The sequence below is a fragment of the Hemibagrus wyckioides genome, linkage group LG04 (assembly GCF_019097595.1).
Source record: "Hemibagrus wyckioides isolate EC202008001 linkage group LG04, SWU_Hwy_1.0, whole genome shotgun sequence".
NCBI classification, from domain to species: Eukaryota; Metazoa; Chordata; class Actinopteri; order Siluriformes; family Bagridae; genus Hemibagrus; species Hemibagrus wyckioides.
Genome location: NC_080713.1, coordinates 19,254,388 through 19,267,349, shown reverse-complemented (window position 1 = coordinate 19,267,349; position 12,962 = coordinate 19,254,388). Strand labels below are relative to the sequence as shown.

The following is a 12,962-nucleotide window of genomic DNA, read 5'->3' as shown; positions in this document are numbered from 1 at the left end:
CCCCCTCTGTCTCTTTGATGGACACATGATTTGTGTGCATGTGTGTGTGCGTATGTGTGTGTGCGTGTGTGTGTCTGACAGCTTTCTCTCCCACTGAGGAGGCTGAAGGAACTTCCTCAAGCTGTCAGAGATTTCCCGGCATCTCACATCATAGACAGACTAGCCACTGTGACACACACACACACACACACACACCACAGCATACACACAATTCTCTCTAAATGTCTATCCAAGGTTTCTTCGTCTATTTCACATTAAGTAACATCCATAAACTTTTTTTTAACAATCTTACAAGTAAACATCCCATACAATCACACAATCAATCAACATACACTATATTGCCAAAAGTATTCGCTCACCCATCCAAATAATCAGAATCAGGTGTTCCAATCACTTCCATGGCCACAGGTGTATAAAATCAAGCACCTAGGCATGCAGACTGTTTTTACAAACATTTGTGAAAGAATGGGTCGCTCTCAGGAGCTCAGTGAATTCCAGCGTGGAACTGTGATAGGATGCCACCTGTGCAACAAATCCAGTCGTGAAATTTCCTCGCTCCTAAATATTCCACAGTCAACTGTCAGCTGTATTATAAGAACGTGGAAGTGTTTGGGAACGACAGCAACTCAGCCACGAAGTGGTAGGCCACGTAAACTGACGGAGCGGGGTCAGCGGATGCTGAGGCGCATAGTGCGAAGAGGTCGCCAACTTTCTGCAGAGTCAATCGCTACAGACCTCCAAACTTCATGTGGCCTTCAGATTAGCTCAAGAACAGTGCGCAGAGAGCTTCATGGAATGGGTTTCCATGGCCGAGCAGCTGCATCCAAGCCATACATCACCAAGTGCAATGCAAAGCGTCGGATGCAGTGGTGTAAAGCACGCCGCCACTGGACTCTAGAGCAGTGGAGACGCGTTCTCTGGAGTGACGAATCACGCTTCTCCATCTGGCAATCTGATGGACGAGTCTGGGTTTGGCGGTTGCCAGGAGAACGGTACTTGTCTGACTGCATTGTGCCAAGTGTAAAGTTTGGTGGAGGGGGGATTATGGTGTGGGGTTGTTTTTCAGGAGCTGGGCTTGGCCCCTTAGTTCCAGTGAAAGGAACTCTGAATGCTTCAGCATACCAAGACATTTTGGACAATTCCAGGCTCCCAACTTTGTGGGAACAGTTTGGAGCTGGCCCCTTCCTCTTCCAACATGACTGTGCACCAGTGCACAAAGCAAGGTCCATAAAGACATGGATGACAGAGTCTGGTGTGGATGAACTTGACTGGCCTGCACAGAGTCCTGACCTCAACCCGATAGAACACCTTTGGGATGAATTAGAGCGGAGACTGAGAGCCAGGCCTTCTCGTCCAACATCAGTGTGTGACCTCACAAATGCGCTTCTGGAAGAATGGTCAAAAATTCCCATAAACACACTCCTAAACCTTGTGGACAGCCTTCCCAGAAGAGTTGAAGCTTTTATAGCTGCAAAGGGTGGACCGACGTCATATTGAACCCTATGGATTAGGAATGGGATGTCACTTAAGTTCATATGCGAGCCAAGGCAGGTGAGCGAATACTTTTGGCAATATAGTGTAGCAAGCAACCCATACAAGGTATCTCTCTCTCTCTCTCTCTCTCTCTCTCTCACACACAAACTAACATTCCATAGAATCGCCGTTCACTAAGTTGCATAACTGATGATGAAGTTACAGCATGAACGTAAAGTACACTGATTAACACACATCTTTTTCTCAGTGCTTTCCAGGTGTAAGGACCTGAATATATTTGTAAAGTGACTGAACAAATGTGTTAATCCATACTTAACCCCAAAGTCAATCACACTGCCATGTAACAATAAACCGGGGGGACATCACTGTAAAAGTTTATATAATGAATGACCAATGCAGAGTGTTAAGATCTAAGCATTTATTGTGGGAGTGTCTTGTATCTATTTTATGTTTCTGTTAATCAAGATCCTCCTGCAGAGTCTAAAAGCATAGCGGGTCGATACAAGTTTTAAGACATGCAGCCAATAAGCACAAGAGCGCAAAGAGCAGGACAGATAAAAGAGGAGGATGTCAATACGACTGTAAATACATCCAGCTGCACTTACTTATATTGCTTATCCTATGGGCCATTATTGGTCGAGGCTTTCGCCACACATCAAAATGCCATTTTCAAGACTGCAAGGGAAAGAAAAAAACAGAGAAAAAGAAAAACACTGTGGTTAAATTTTACACTGTGCAAAGAGAGACACTAACCAAAAGAAAGAGAAAGAGAGAGGAGGGTGCGAATGAGAAAGAGAGCTTCCACCAGACTGAACCAAGTCATGAACGCAGCCGAGGACCTGGAGAGATAGAAAAGCCATTGATTTTTGACAGAAGTGCCAGTTCATCATTCTGAGAGACACTTGCGATCGATTTCTCCTTTCGTTTGTTTGTGATTTCGCTCGTTCAAAGCCAGTTGCTATGATAAATTCCTCTTCATGCCGCAGCCTCTGAGCAGAGGACAGAGCAGATCAAAGGATAAGTCGAGATGACCTCATTTCCAAAGGGTTTTATTTAAGGGTTTTCTTTTTTTCTTTTTTTACTTGGTCAATTATAGCAATATAGAAAACTCACCATCTGTAACACTGCACAAAATAAAGCGATAACAACTAGCAAAGTGTGACAATGTGCAAACAGCTTTAGATAAGAATGGGGAAGAAAGAGGTTCTCAGATGCCTTTTTTATTCAGAGGCGAACTAGAACATCTACCTTCTCTAAAATCCATCGTCTCAGTCAAAGCAAGCAAAGAGGATGCTGCTTTCAACAGTCTCTTTCATCTACCTCCTCCCCTTTTAGACATTTCCCAGCATTCTTCGAGGCTGGTGAAAAGTCAGAGTGGGGTCTGTACTCTGGAAACCTTGTCTTTTTCTTAATGTTCTTCTCCCAGGAGACACAGAGACCTCTTCACCTGCTAAAAACAGAGTCTGCAGTCATCTAAAGTTTATGGCACAGGATCCCAACCCTGGGTCTGGAGTGCCCACTGTTTTGCACATTAGTCTTTTTCCTGCTGTAACACAGCTACTTTAACTTTAGTAATACCTCTTAATTAAGCGGTGGTGCAAAGAGTACAAATCACACTGACTTGAACAAAAATATTGCTAATTCACCTGACTAGAGATAAATATGGTGATCATTAAAATTACTTAAATGAAAGCACATCATCTGGTAAAAAATACTTGAGTAATTAATTTTTTCATTTTCTTACATACTGTATCCTCTCAAGTTCGTGTGTGTGTGTCTGTGTGTGTGTTTGAACTACTCACTTTAAAATAAGAACATCTGCTCGTTTATGCAGTTATCCAATCAGCCAATCACGTGCCAAGCAGAAGCACACCTTGATGAGAAAGCTGCTTTTTACAACCACAGTGAACAGAGATGCTTCTCAGCATCATGCATCATGGACACAGAAACAGGACAATTGACAGGTGGAAAGAAACTGTCCATTTGGGTGAGTTGGTCACCATGATACCTCTTGAAGTGGTTTTTTGCTGTTTGTTTTGTGTCTGTGATTTGATGCTTTTCTACTCACCACCTTTGTAAAGATATTGAGTTATCTCTCTCATTAACAGAACAGGATGTTTCTGCACTGTTTTGTATAAACTCATACATGCACTATAACCCAACTCATATATAAATTATAACTCTGTATGAACTTGTATAAGAAATACTCATCTGGCACTAACATCCATACCACGTTCAAAGTCACAGAGATTACACATTTCCCTCATTCTGATGTTTTGATGTGAACATTAACTGAAGCTCTTGACCTGTATCTGCGTGAGTATTTGTATGGTGCTGCTGCGACGTGATTGACTGATTAGATAACTGCATGAAGGTGCAGCTGTACAGGTGTTCCTAATAAACTGGACAGTGAGTGTGAGTGACAGTTTGTTATTATACTCCCTGTAACTGCCTGATAGATCAATCATCTGACAAATGCTGATAAATGATAAATTAGCTGTTAAATGAACCAGATATGTTAGGAGCAGGGAAAACTAAACAGGGAATACTTCAGGTTTGGGAGCTCATGGTTTAAGGCAATGTGGTTTGAAAGACATGCACCCTGTTTGCAGTTGTTATTGCTAATCTCCTTGTGGATATCCGCCTGAAAATAACATGCCTGCTGCTCTCTGATCAGGATGTGTTCAGAGAAAATAAAAACTGGATTTCTATAACAATTTAAACAGCGGCCTGGTTGTGAATCATGCGCTTGGCAGTCTGTTCTTAAAGGAAGTGTCAGGAGGTTAGAGGATGAACAGGCAGTATTCAGAAAAGCACACTGAGCACAAAGTAAAACTCAGTGCACAGGGATCAAAACTAGGGACACTTAGATAATCAGACTGGGTCAGGTTTCTTGTGGGGCTTTCTGAAGTGCTCACACTCCTCCATAGCTTCATCACACACTAGCTAACAGTCATAGCTGCTTCCTGTACCCCATAACCAACACTCGGCTGTGCCTTCCTCTGCCTCTCTGCAGGTCTTTAAAACACTATTAATGCCTAATGGCCTTGCTCATTAGATACGCTTCCAAACATGCTCTGGCCATTATGAGCTCCATTTGCTGTTGGGTCTCATGCTTGTGCACACAGTGTGTGTTGTCTGTCTTCTTCAAATTCACTTCACAATTCACAATCAAAATTGTGCCTTACATTTTACACTTTTATCACATTTTATTTAGATTTAAACCTAGCCGTTTTGTCAAAACTGCTTCTTTTCTACTAAAAAGGCAGTATGACAAGATAAAGCATTTTGAAAGAATAAATACAATGTACTAGTAGAGCAATGTAACCGATTGTGTATACATTAATCAGAGTAAACAGATAATGTCTTCTAAACAGATACAAATACAGATACTTATAGAAGACACACTATTAGGTTGTTTTTTTTTTGTCAGAAACATTCACAGGGCTATTGGAGATTAGAGCTGTGCATCAGGACTTAGGTCCTTCAGGACACAACAAAAGACCTGAAGGGATCAAGCAAGCAATCAAAGACCTCATTCATTCACTCATTCATCCTTAGTAACTACCTGGTCAGAGTCACAGTGGTTTACATTTGTAATTTAAATTACTAGAAAATACTGAATACAATATATATAAATATGAAAATAAACTATAAGTCATGTATATTATATTGCAGTTACCAAATGCAGTTACAAAAATAATTTGTGCGAAATGGGATTGAAAAAAAATCAACAGTCATATACACATCTCTAGGATAATTATGATCTTGAGTGATGTTTTAACTATCAGAGCCTGAACTTCATTACCCATCAGCCCCAGCACGTCACGTGTCCCACTGATCACACACACCTCTTACCCCTAATAAATAAAACTTTTGTAAAGGATCAGTCATAAACTTGTCAGTAATAAAATGTTTTTGCCTTTGTGAGTTTATGGTTCCTCTTTATGGTTCTTTTTTGTTTTGCATTTTAGAAAATAAAAATCGTCAGCTTTATTCATCTCAGCTGAATCCTGTCAGTGCTGGCATTTCTACCTCTGGGTTTTTCAGGTAAACTTTATAAAATAAAATACATTAGAGAAAGAAAGAAAGAAAGAAAGAAAGAAAGAAAGAAAGAAAGAAAGAAAGAAAGAAAGAAAGAAAGAAAGAACAAAAGAGAGAGAGAGAGAGAGAGACAGACAGACAGACTCATTCTGTCTCATTGACAGAAAGAAAGAAAGAAAGAGAGAGAGAGAGAGAGAGAGAGCGAGAGAGAGAGACAGACAGACAGACAGACAGAAACAAAGAACAAAAGAGAGACAGACAGACATACAGACAGAAACAAAGAACAAAAGAGAGACAGACAGACAGACAGAAACAAAGAACAAAAGAGAGACAGACAGAGAGACAGACAGACAGAAACAAAGAACAAAAGAGAGAGAGAGAGAGAGACAGAAAAAAGACAATAAGGTTTAATTCACACTCAGCTCCAGATATTTAAAGGCATACAGATAGTGTGTTACAATGCTACACTAACGCATTAAAAAGCACACCTCACTCTGTAGTATACTGTACATGTCACACTAAACTGCATGTTTAAACCAGAGGTACATGAGGGATCTGACTCTTCAGTAATAAAAAATAAAACAATTTTGAATAATAAAATGCGGCAAGATTCTGTAACATGCTTTTAATGACATGATCAATTACTCCAAGATTAATCTGACATCACATTCAGCCTATTAGCATGTGATAACTGAACAGAGATGGTGAGAGGCGTGTAGTTTTTCTTCAGGAATGTGACGGCTACTTTCGCTCTGTAGTGATATGGAGAATATTCACTTCTCCATAACTTCTATTATCTTACAGTTATAAAGTATCTCTGTTCAACAAGAAGTGGACATTAAACATAAACTGATACTATTTGTCAGTATGTGTGCTTGATAGGCAATTGTGATGCAGTTTGGAGTTGGATGGTGTGGGTCTGTAACCATTTTATGCTTGCTTAGAGAAAAATCAGAACATTTACAGCTTGCCCTCAGCTCTGACTGATTAGCACTCAGGTCACTCAGGTCATGGCCTTCTTACAAAAACAAAACAATCCATACATGAAAGGCGCACATCTAAGACAGTATTCTCTCCCGTGACACATGATAATGGATCTACGAGGACGGAAGACAAGGAGGACAGAAGTGTTAACCCAAGCATGAAAGGGTAAGTCTGACATTGCTTACTGAGATATGGGCATAAGTCATCAGCTCCCATTATAAGCAAGATAAGCCTAGTGAGGCTTACACCCACACCCACACATACACCCACACACATCAGTTAGACCACAGCTTTGATAGATTTGACCTCGCAGTAAGAATGACAGTAGCTTAGACCGTTTGCTCACAGCTCTGCTGGTGCTGGTCAATTGCTCTGAGCCATTGAACGACCTTTCGCATAAGCCTCATTCCCAGAGAAAATAGCAGGCAATTAACACAGCGAGTGGATTACAAGATTGCAATAACTTGTGGATTAATGTGTTCACTTATTCTTAACATTTCTGAGCCACCCTGAATAGAGCTGTCTTTGGCACTCAGCCCCCGCCAACTCAAGTGAATGCAGTGGAAATTACGGGGTTGTAAAATTGCTAATCAGAAGATTAACTATTAGAGTGGAGAAGCCTTGTGCTGAAACAGCTATGATTTGGGAGGAGTGAATATCAATCATTAAGTGACAGACATAATGGATGTGTATGGGAACTATTGGCAACATACTGCTCACACTACTGTTATTTTGCAAAGAAGGTTTGGAATTAGCACTTGTGGCTAACTGTGTAGATTTACCAGGCACTTTGCAGAGCAGCTTTACCTGCTCCTCATCTGGAAAAATGTAAAATTATGTAGTCTATATACAGAGAGCACATACTACATCTTCATTTGCTGCAATTAGTATGACCTTCTCCAAATATTAAATGAAAATCTGAAAAAAAAAAATATATATATATATATATATATATATATGAACCAGAAGGACTGGACTGTAACATTGCAAATATGTTTTATGTTTTTTTGTGTTAAATTGTTAAATTTCTAGACAGCTTCAATTCTAAAAAGCCTCATTATAAACCAGTATAAACCACATATAATATTGTAACAAGTGCAATCAGCAGGGTCTTCACAAATAGCGCCCCCAATGGCCAGTTCTTGGCAAGTTACATAAATAGAGATATAGAGAACATACATGATCATACTTATCAACATTTGTAATAGTAGCTCATTGCTAGTTGTGGAAAAATGCCTACTGAAGCTGGTTGACTGAATGCAGTCTTGTTTTTGGAGTAATTTAATGACTAAAAATCCAGTTAGGGATTAGCAGAACAATGCAGCACCTCAAATTTCAGCTCAGTTGGACTTATGGTTACTAAGAAACTGCAATTTGGACTTGAATCCACCCACTGTCGATCCCTCGCCCGATCTGCAACACTATTATGGCGCATCCTTCGTTTAAATTAGGCAATGGACTTTGGTTAGGAAGATGTGATGCTGCCCTGTGATCTTTACCACACATGCCTCAACGCTTTATTGTATGAGTCAATCCTCTGCAAATGCACAGTGTTAATTATGCTATTCAATTTCCATAAACTAATATTTTATTTTTAAATATTCCTGTTACTAAAGTATGATGATAAGATATTGAGTCACAATTCCTCTACTTGTTGCACATCCTTATAAAGTTGGGTATTTTGGTGAATTTTATTCGCTTTCTCATCCAAACCCTGTGCTAGAACTAGACAAAGATCAGAAGATTTATATATTAATGACTTATTGGAGGTGGAGGTGCTCTACTATCTAAATATCTTATCAGAATCAAGGTTACAGATGTACCCTGTCAGGTAATTTATCAGATTTATGCAGCAAAGTTGCATCTAAAGAAACGGGATTCTAACATTGCTCTTTTTATGTTTGTGCTCCATCTGCTTTGACAAAGATGATAATAATAAATCAAAAGATTGCAATGAAATATGGTCTACAGCAAAAAGGAGCAATTTTCCAAAAACACTGAAGATCTCAGATGGCTAGCTTTGATCATTTGATCAAGAGGTGTAGTTTTCTTTGTCACACTCTTCACACTGTGTCCGTCTTTTACCTTTAGAATACTGAAGAACAAGCTGCATTAGTTTCTCACGTGTACATTCAGGACAGCAAAAAAATTTTCTTCATGTATCCCAACTTGTTATGAAGTTGGGGTCAGAACAGAGAAGGGTAAATGCCCTGATCGAGGGCCCAACAGTGGCAGCTCTGTGGTGCTAGGGCTTAAAACCCTGCTCTATTATTTTAAAACCCTCCTTTGTACTAAAACTGTTATACTTTAAGAAAACATTATTCAGTATTATTTAGTAATTATTTACTCTAAGTTTATAGTTTTGGAAGATTGTTCTATTATTTTATTCTATATTTTCCAATACCTGAAAAAATTTGCATAACGCTACAGTATGTAAACATTAGGACTTATTAAGGCTCTCACCATTTTTTACTTATAATCTAACAAGTCAGAGTTTTAAGCTAAGTCAAAATTTAGTTATTATAAATATAAAAATGTGCTAAGTTGAAATGTTGACATAATAAATCAAATTGTTTGAAGAAGTAAATGTTAAGATATTCAGGTAAAAGCTTTAAGCCCAAATATTTCAGATAATAAGTAGATAAGTAGTGTATCTCAAAATGTTTAAATACTAACTGCCAAAAATTAAGAAACTAACAAGTTATGCACTTTTTCTTTTATACTTGTTTTGATTTCATTCATTTAATAAAATACATAATTTATAAACGCAGGGTAACATCTGTTTTTATGAATGTATCATCCAGTTTAATGAGACTGAAAATGAAACACACTTGTACAGAGGTCTTGCGGTGATTTTTGTGATGTTTGTTCCAACAGAAATGCATTAATATATTAATTAACTTATTGAGTTTTTTTATGGTCCACACATTTAATATGTATATAATTACATATGGAGCTAGAGTTACACTGGCAAAGTTTTATCAATTTTAAGTTCTGTTAGCAAATATACTCTAACTCTCTTTTTGTCAAACACACACACACAAAACACTATTCCCCTTGGCTAAGTGGATGGTGTCCTCTATCAGTGGTGACACCGGTGTTGGGTCAGTGAAGGGGAAGCAATGAGACTGAAAGGTTGTGGATAGCAGTTAGCTCCTGCCTCTTCCTCTGGGCCACACTGATGCTTCAGGCGCTCCCTAACGGCTCACATCTCTCAGTTACTCTCAGATGTTTGACATTGCTCAGTTATACCCCGCTCCAAAATTTTCCACAAAATGAGTCACAATGTGAGCAGCAATAATAAAAAAAGAAAAAATATATAGTTACTATTAAGAGTTTGATGGCATGTCAGTATGATTGTATACTGTCATTAGGAGCCTGAAATAGTTGCGTTGTTAATGTTCTGTTAGACTGATAGACAGGCTGAGTATAACAACATTAAGAAATATTAATATGCAGATGTGAACATATATATATATATATATATATATATATATATATATATATAGCAAATGATCTTTTGCCTAATTTGCACATTTGAATACATTCATATGTAAATGCTTTATCATGGAAGATTGGGAACACTTGGTGGGACACACACTGGATGGGATGCCAGACCATTGGAAAGCATCATACACACACATTTACACACTCATTCACACCTAGGGGCAATTAAACATAACTACTGGGAGGTGGAAAGAAACCAAAAAAACCCAAAAGGAAACCCATGCGGAAAAATGTAATACCGACCATAGCATTATGATGTGTACTGAAAGCAGATAACTTTTCATTCGGGGGGAAAATGAAGCTGATTAAGGTGGAGTGTTCTGAGCACAACAAAGAAAAGAGAGAAAAGACAGAATACTGTCATACCTGCTGGTGTTATATGTGGTTAAACATCATGTTTTTTTATATGATTTTGAATTTGTTATTATATACTATTCATTAGTAGTGTAACGCAGTGCCATAAGGTGTATCTGTTTAGAGCTCAAAATTTCAGTATTCATATTTAAACCCATAGCTAAACATGAATACTACAAGGGTGGGGGTGTTAGTTAGATGTGTAGAGGTGTAGTGGTTAGCATGTTTGCCTCACACCTTCAGGGTTGAGGGTTTGATTCCCACCTCTGCTATGTGTGTGCATAGTTTGCGCCTTATCCCTTGGGGTTCTCCACTTTTCTCCTCCAGTCCAAATACATGCCTTATAGGCTGAGTGCCATCTCCAAATTGTCTGTGGTGCCTGATTGTGCCCTTTGATTTGTTTGCAACCCGTTCAAGATGTCACCCACCTTCTGGCCCGAGGCCCCTGAGGAGGGCTCCAGGGTAGGACATGCAATACAGAAAATGGATGGAAGGATGGATGAATCTATGCCCCCCAATGGAAAAAGCCCAAAGATAGAAATGACAGCACTGTCAGCATGTCATAAATAAACACTGTAAATGCAACATGGTCATTGTTTATCCCATGAGCTTTAAATCTGACCGTTTGCTCACACCCACATGAAAGTAAAAACCTCTGCCTCACCTGATTTTTGTTGCATTCTGCTGGATCCCAGTCCCCATGCATTTCAACATGATGCAATCATTCAATAAATAGTGCACTCCTTGTTCATATCTGTATTTGTATCTGTTGTGTATGAAGACATTATCTGTTCAGTCCACATAATCTATTCATATTCAGTCACATCCCTGCTATACACAAACATGTCAAAATTTCTACATTCAGTTACATCCCAGATCCCATACCAATTATATATTTAATCAGTTTGGGTAAATGTATGCACTATATGGTGCTGAAATTTCTCACTCAGGCTTTCTCATGTGCTCTGTTATAAACAGCACTCGCTTCTCCTGTGAGCTCCTGTTGCAAAGGCTCCATATTCCTGTCAGAGCTCTGCCTCTGCCGCACTGCCACTGATATGATCTTTAATCCAGCTCTGGCCACCGCACCTCCACATCCCTCACACAGCATGGCATGGAGGAGGCAGAAGGAGGAAAAAAGCCACACTTTCATCATCACCACTGCCCCTGAGAGCTGCTTTCTGATTACGATGTTAACGCCATCTCAGTGTGGCATCGCAGATGAACCAGCTGATGCATAGTGTATAAGTCTGCAGATGAAATTACAGATTTTAATGTGGCTCTGCCAGTGTGATTGCTGAGAATAGACTGAAATGTGTAGTTACTACAGTCTAACTCTGATGATTGAAGGTTATGTTATTATAATTCTCCCAAGACATGGTGTGCTTGTGGCCATTTTGTATGAAACATAGGCTGGTTTTAATGCTGCAAAAGCTAAGTCAGAGTGGATAAACCTTGTAATGATGTTGTTATGATGATTTCCTAGAGTGCATGCTAAATGAAGAAATATGGAGAAGACCTGGGGCTCATCAAGAACAATCAAGCTCTGCTTTGACAGTCCATAGCTGCATCTGAATATCCTTACATTTACATTTCTGGCATTTGGCAGACGCCCTTATCCAATGCCTTAACCACTAAACTACCACTCCCCCACAATGTGAATTCTCAGTATGACCTACTGCTTCTGCTGAGGTTCTGTGTTTTGGAAATAATGGACACAAGGCAATGGGACTGGCATGGAAGTGTTGGGTGTAAGTGCTATAGGTTTTAAATGTTAATAAAAAATTTTTAATAACACCTGTGTAAGTGAAAACTTGTTGAAGGTTTAACCAAGAAAAACAATTTTTGCAGTTAATGTGAAACAGTAGGTCACAGAACAATGCTAACATGGTGGATGTGGTATGTCTAGATCATATTCATACCACATAAATCAGCTGATCAGTATGAACTGGGTCAGCAATGATGCAGCAGCACTGGAGCAGTTAAGTGTCTTATGTGAGGGACTAACAGTGGCAGCTTGGTAGGGGCTTGAACCCTAACCTTCCATCACTGCCGTGCCCATGTTTGACCATATAAATGATATGGAGAGAGATAATATTTCTGATGTTTCAAAAAGGGGTAACTGCAATTTTATATATGGATTATGATCAAAAATTCAATTCCTATTAATGACCAAATAGAATAGTTTTTCACTCAGGACAGAAGAAATGGCATCCTTTAAAAGTTCAAGGGCTTAATTTATGTCTACAGTAGCTGATGCAGTGCAATGACTAAGCTGCATTATTGGGAGATTTAGAACATGCTGCACTCCTTTACTCTTTATTCTGCATTTTCTGAGTTTTTACCTTTCATAGAGTTTTGTGTTTAATTTAAATCAGATGTGTTTTGAACACAGTTGGTATTTTTTGGGGGATTTGCCATTTATCAATATTTATACATGAGTATGAAGAAAATAAATATTACTAAAACTTTTTAACTGATTATTTTAGCTATGATTTACCTAGAAAACCTCCACACACACCTTTCTTCAAACAATAATGAATGAGGCCCAAGGTCCTGGTCTATCTTCATTTGGACCA

At 39.0% G+C, this 12,962-nt stretch overlaps 1 protein-coding gene across 6 annotated transcripts in view; it reads right to left on the bottom strand.

Annotated features, from left to right (window-relative positions):
* Positions 1 to 12,962, bottom strand: part of mgat4c (mgat4 family member C) — a 125,634-nt gene that overhangs the window by 74,933 nt on the left and 37,739 nt on the right. For 3 of the 6 annotated variants that reach the window (XM_058387068.1, XM_058387069.1, XM_058387070.1), the window contains one exon: positions 2,100 to 2,169. The exons of the other annotated variants lie outside the window; for them this stretch is intronic. The gene's annotated coding sequence lies outside the window, so the exon portion shown is untranslated. The remainder of the gene's footprint in view (positions 1 to 2,099; positions 2,170 to 12,962) is intronic. 6 annotated transcript variants of the gene reach the window in all.